Here is a 6,932-nt window from a genome sequence, read left to right on the forward strand (position 1 = left end):
ACCCAGGACAAAGAGGAACGTGGGGACCCAGAGAGTTCTGGCGGTGCATCAATGCAGCAGCAATTTGACCGCGTCTTGGAGGCGATTGCGACCACGCGCTCGGCCCTCCAGCAGGACATTGCCCAGGTAGCGACGAGCCTAGGCCTCCTTAGAGCGGATCACGGCAAACTTTCGGACAGGGTCAAGGAAGTGGAGAGCTCGGTGAAAACCTTGGAGCCGGCGCAGCGAACCTTGGCTGCGACTATGAAGGATGCCCTGTCCCGGATTACGGCCCTGGAGCAGAGAGCAGAGGATGCGGAAGGCCGTAACAGGAGGAACAACATTCGTGTGGTGGGCCTGCCGGAAAAGATTGAGGATGGCGACATGGTGGCATACTTGGAAGCCTGGCTCCGAGACACGGTGGCCCCGGAGGGTCTATCCTCCTTCTACACCCTGGAGCGTGCCCATAGAGTCCCAGCGAGGCCACCGCAACAGGGACGTGCCCCGCGACCGGTGGTGGCGAGGTTATTGCACTTTCGGGACAGAGACCTCATCCTCAATGCCGCCAGACATAATGGTCCATTCAAAGTGGCGAACAGCCAGGTGAACATCTTCCCGGATTACACCTATGAAACTCAACGCAGAAGGTTTTCCTTCCTGGCGGTCAAGCACGAGCTCAGGAGCGAGGGCATCCAATACTCGCTCCTATTTCCTGCGAGGCTCCGCATAATTTTCGATGACAAGACTCAATTCTTTGATACCCCGGAGGATGTCTGTAACTGGCTTGAACTCTATAGAGCAGGGAAAGATGGCTTCGGCTCCTCATCTCAGCAGGCGACGGAGCCGGAGCAGAGACGGCGGTCCAAAAGGATTCAGAGTCGCCGTGGCCGCTCAGGCGGACCCTCAACTGCGGAGGCATCGACGGAGCAGAAGGGAGTGCTGGAGGTGTTATCTGCGCTGTCTGGCTCACGGGACGATGCCATTGAGGAGGAAGCGGACCCTGGGGACGAGGGGGTACCAACGGACTCCGAGGAATCGGTGACTGATAGCGTCCATACGCCGGTGATCACACCGAAATCGGTGGAGGACCTTCTGGATGGGCAGGGTTAACGGGGTGAGCTACTTCCTTTTGGGTGGGGGCCCGGCACGGGGGTGGCGGGTGCCGACAATTGATGCTGACTCCCAGGGGAGGGGGGGTGGGGTGCCTTGTTTTTGCCCCGAGGGTTTTTGGCACTGTTTTGGGCTTGCCTTAGTCCTGGTGGCCTGAGCGTCGAGGGCCCACTGCCACCGCCCGGCCCGCACCTGGCCCTTAAGGCCTTCCTACGGTGGCGACCGCAGGATTAGTGAGGGATAGTGGGTTTTTGGAGGGTATGGTTTGGATGGGAACTAGATGGTGCTATTTGGGTCCTGTTCTGGGGTGGGTGGATGGGGGTTTGGTTCATACTTGGGTTGTTAAGTTTTGGTTGGGGAAAATGGCCGCCATCAGTGCTGGGATGATTGATGCCCTTTCTTTGTTGGGACCCAGATGGGGAGACTTTGCGAGAACGATATGGGACAATGGCTGATGTTGCTAATCTGAAATGTATTACTTGGAACGTGCGGGGGCTTCATACCATGTCTAGGCGTCACAAAGTCCACGCTTATTTAGTGCGTAGGGGGGTACAAATGGCGCTGCTACAGGAGACTCATCTGAACAAGGCGGAAGGGGCGGCGCTACAGCGTAGATGGAGGGGGCAGGTCTTTTGCACTTCGTACTCCGCGTATGCCAGAGGGGCGCTGATTTGGGTTAGAGCTGGGGTTCCCTTCCAGGTCACGAAAACAGTGATAGATCCAGAGGGGCGATAAGTGGCCATTTCGGGCACTTTGGGAGGGAGAGATCTAAACGTTTTCTGTGTGTACGCTCCCAATATAGACCAGACTGCCTTCCTTTCCAGGTTATCGGGCTCGTTGGCCCACTTCTTCTCCGGGCCCCTCCTGCTCGGTGGAGATTTCAACTCAGTAGTGGATGTGGACACTGACCGCTCGCATCCACCCCTCCCTGATTCTCCGGTTCGCCGCATGGCTAAGGGTCGTAGGGACTGGCAGACTCATTGGGGTCTAACGGATATCTGGAGGGCGCAGCACCCCACAACTAGGGACTATTCCTACTTCTCGAGCCTCCATGAGTTGCACGTTAGACTGGACGGATTTCTTGGCTCGCCTGAACTGGTTTCGGCAGCGGTCCGGTCTGAATATTTGACCAGGACCATATCAGATCATAACCCCCTCCTGCTGGACCTTCGTTGGTTTCCCGGGGTGCCTGCGGTGCCCACCTGGAAGTTACGGCCCGAGATCCTTGAGGACAGTGTTTTCAGAGCGGACCTAGGCGATAAGAACTCGGAGTACTTTGCGTCCAACGGTGGCACCGCGAGCTCGAGAGCGTTAGAGTGGGACGCTTTTAAGGTGGTGGTGAGGGGGTACTGTATTTCTAAAAAGGTCGGCATGAGGCGAATTATCCTCGCCGACCTAGATACAGCGGACCGGAAGCTCCGCGAGTTGGAACTCCGCCGCCCCGGGCGCCCTGAATTACAGGCACGCACAGCGGAGGCGAAGGAGGCGGTAGCGGCGGAGGTCGAACGGCTGCGCTGTTTTGACTACAAGGCCTATACGGTTCGGTCCCTCGCAGAGGGGGATAGGTCGAGCGCGCTGCTGGCATGGCTTGCCAACCCTACGCGCCAATCCTCATTGACGACGTCCATGCGCACGGCAAACGGGACTGTAGTATACACTCAGCCTGAGATTCTGAGCTGCTACCGGCAATACTACGAACGTTTGTACCGCAGTCGCTCTGCCCGAGACCCTGACCTGCTTACTAATTATCTACGGCCTCTGGAGCTCCGAACAGTGGAGCAGGATGTGGCGAAAGCCCTGGGGTCCGACATAGAACTGGGAGAGATCCGTAGCGCCATTAAAAAGATGGCGCGGAATAAGACCCCGGGCCTAGACGGCCTTCCTGTGGAGTTCTTTGCAGCTTATGCTGATCTCCTAGCCCCTAGGTTATTAATAGTATACAGAGAGGCGAAGAGGCTTGGGCGACTCCCGGGCTCGATGTGCGAGGCCTTGGTGGTTCCCCTCCTCAAGCCCGGAAGGGACTCATCCGATCCGGGGTCTTACCGTCCCTTATCAATGCTGACGGTTGACTATAAAATACTGAGCAGCATCTTGGCCTCGAGGCTGCTGGGGCACATGAGCTCCCTGGTACATGAGGACCAAGCTGGATTTATCCCCAGGCGTAACACGACCATGAACATTCGCAGGTTGTTCCGCTTGCTAGGAGAACCGCTTGTGGACGCCCCGTGCCCGGTTGTCTTATCGGTAGACTTAGAGAAGGCTTTTGACAGCCTGGAATGGGACTACCTTTGCACTGTGCTACGGAGGTTTGGCCTCGGTGAGGGCTTCATCAGGTGGACCAAGGTCCTGTATGCCTCTGCATCGGCCAGGGTTCGGGCGGGACCGCTAATTTCCTCACAATATCCGGTGGAGAGGGGCACGAGGCAGGGATGTTCGTTATCCCCGCTTCTCTTTGCGCTGGCGGTGGAGCCACTCGCGCTGCATCTCCGGTCGGGAGCCCATTATACGGGCCTGTGGACTCCTTCGGGCCCGCACTACATTTCGCTGTATGCAGACGACCTGCTGCTCTTCCTCGAGGACCCGTTCGCTGCCTTGCATGGAGCTGCGATGGCGCTCACGGAGTTTGGGGAGTTCTCGGGCCTCCGGGTGAATTGGACTAAGACCTGTCTTTTCCCGGTTCGCAGGGGCACCCCTAGCCCTGCTCTCAGTAGGGAGATTAGGTGGGAACCCGACTGCTTTAAGTACCTGGGGGTGTACGTCTATCATGAACCATCTGACCTCCTGGATGGGAACATTGCCCGCGGCACTCGAGCACTTCGAGGCAGTATGGACTTCTGGGCCACACTACCGCTCTCGGTGGCAGGGCGGATCGCTTTGCTCAAAATGGTGGCGCTTCCCAGGTTGTTGTATTATTTCCGGACACTACCGATCTGGGTCCCACCGGCCACGTTTCGACTATTACGATCAATGATAGTCGGATTCCTCTGGGGCTCGGGCCGCCGACGGGTGGCCCTCAAGACCCTGATGAGGCCGAAGGCTGAGGGTGGGCTTGCGGTGCCGGACTTTGAAAAGTATTATTTAGCGGCGCAGCTCCAGACCTTCACCCAGGAGATCGCCCGGGAATTCCGGGGCCCAGAAGACAGAAGGGGTACGGGTATAGCCAGGCATGTTCTCTCCTTCATAGCGCTGCGACAATGTTTGGCCTTACAGGACTTGTCGCTTAAGGAGCGGACCGTTCGCCTGTGTTGGAACCGAGCTCACGCCCGGGGCCACCTGAGAATACCGTATGCGCCCGAAATACCTTTGGGGATGCTGACGGCTTTGCCCCATGGTGGCGATTGGTCACGGTTGGCGAACTGGGAGGACGCAGGCTTACAGCTGATAGGTGACCTATACGAGGACGGGGCGCTCTTGCCCTTTCAGGAGCTCATTGATCGCTTCGAGATTCCTCGCGGCGACTTTCTGCTGCACTCGGCCCTAGTCCGAGCGATCCAGGCGCACTGGAAACGCGGGCAGGAGGAACCCCCTTTATCTCCGGTGTGCCAATACGTGATGATGTCTGCGGGCACGGTGAAGGCGGTCACTTGCCTCTACGGCAGACTGATCAATGAGGGGCTGGCTCCCCTCACTACTCTGAGAACCCGCTTGGGAGGAGGACATTGGCAAGGAGATCCCGGAGACGACCTGGTCCCAACTGGTGCGGCGAGCCTGGAAGGGCACACGCCATGCCCGCTTTCAATTGGTCCACTACTACGTGCTCCATAGAGCATATCTGACCCCGGTGAAAATCAGGCGATATTTTGCTATGAGTTCGGCGGACTGCCCCAGGTGCCCGGCCCAGGAGGCGGACCTTCTCCACATGTTGTGGGCCTGCCCAGGATTGTCCTCCTATTGGGTAGAAGTGGGGAAGACCCTGGAGGAGGTGACGGGGAGATCCTTATCGTTTGACGCGGCGGTGGGACTCCTGCACTGGTTCCCTCATACCCCCAAGAACAAAATATCTAGCAAGTTCATCGATTTAGGGCTGCTCCTTGCTAAACGAGAGGTGACCAGGAACTGGAAGGCACGAGCTGGTCCGACAGGAAGCCGGTGGCACAGCGAACTTTTGAAGTGGGCGGCGGGGGAGAGCACACTGAGATACCAGCTAGCTTGGAGGCAGCGTAATGAGAAGGCACAGGAGGCAGCGCTGGAGTGGGAGACGTTAGTGCAGGCCCTTAGGGATTATTGCGCCCCCAGTGACTCTGAAAGTGAGGAAGCAGCTCGCCCCAAGTCCCGATAGTCGATTGCACTTTTCAGCTCTGTTGCTTTCCCCATGGGTCCTTTCGCAGATCCTGTTGCTGTTGTTACCGTGCGCTGATGGCGGGGTTGGGTAGGGTTTACTTTGGTTCATAGCGTTTTGAGGGTGGGGTTTTCTTTCTGGGTTTTATAGGCTTGTTTGGAAAAGCAGATGACGGACAGTGGATCATCCGGACCTGCTTCGACATCCTGCTGAGCCCCCATTGAATTTCGCCGCCCGACCCCAGGGTTGTGGGCTGAATGGCTGTGTACGAGAAGTACGGCTGGGGGACGGAGGGTTGTGTCTCATTGATTTTGCTTGTTCTATAATGCTGGTCGATTATGTAACGATTTACTGATTCCTGCAATAAAAATATATTTAAAAAAAAAAAAAAAAATGAGGTGTGGAGAAAACAGCAGCAGGTACAAGGAGCTCAAATGAGATTAATGGCGCCTAAATAGAGCACGTAAAGGAACAGTTACAAATCTAAGAAAAGGGAAAGAAAAGACTAGGAAAAAACACAGAAAGAGCTTGTAGATGAAATTCTCTTCCAGGAACAGCAGGTTAAGAGACATTACACAGGGAGCAGTTAAGCTTGTAACACTGGGGAGAATAGAAAAGAAAATGCAGTTTTATGAAGTGTGTTTGCCTAATCTAGCTAGCACTTTTATTTTATTTCTCTATTTGCTTCTTTTATTGGTAAAGTAAGTTTCAAGTGCATGCACAGGTACGACCGAGAGAGCCAGGGTATAATAATTTGAAGCGTTTGCCCCAGCGCTAATGAAGGACGAGAGTTATAGCAAAGATATGAAAGGGGGAGCGATAATAAATATGTGATATGGCAATAGTGACACCAAAATAAGCCACCTATTTATAAAACTGACATGGAAGAAATACTAAAGGTTAACTTCTGAAATTGTAGCCGATGTTAAAAAGATTCTCGTTGTTGGCAGAATTCGAACCTGCGCGGGGAGACCGCAATGGATTTCTAGTCCATCAACTTAACCACTCGGCCACAACAACTGACTGTAAGGCGTGTGCACATAATCTGTATGCAAGTTTTCAAGGTGTCCCACAGCAAATTCCTGATATTCTGCAATGGACTTTTAAAAAAAAAAAAAAATTTCAGCAGGCACATTCACTCCTAAAAACAAAAATTGCATGCGTGTATCTCTAGTTTGGAATACCATAGGCTTGCATGCATACTCTCATGGGTCACTCAAGTTTTTTGGACCCTATTGCACTCTGTTTTCGTGCTGCTTTTAGTATATGTCCCATATTACAGAAGTCTACCATCTTTGAGTATTTGAGGCTCCTTTGTAAGTGCTTTATATTTTTTCCTTGACGAGCTATATAATAAAGGGGTCTGGGAAAGATTGCATTTATGGAAGATAAAAGAAGGCCCACTTGTCTCACCAATTGCTGTAGAGAAACCTGATGTTTTACTCATGTTATCCTTAGTTCGTTTTTGTTAGACCTTGCATTCTTAAGGTGGTCCCAACCCCACCTTATTGCTTTTCACCTCCGCATTTTGCTGTATCTTTTTGTTGGCCTTAGGACTCTGATC

The sequence above is a fragment of the Lissotriton vulgaris genome, chromosome 1_1, assembly GCF_964263255.1.
Source record: "Lissotriton vulgaris chromosome 1_1, aLisVul1.2, whole genome shotgun sequence".
In the NCBI taxonomy this organism is placed as follows: domain Eukaryota; kingdom Metazoa; phylum Chordata; class Amphibia; order Caudata; family Salamandridae; genus Lissotriton; species Lissotriton vulgaris.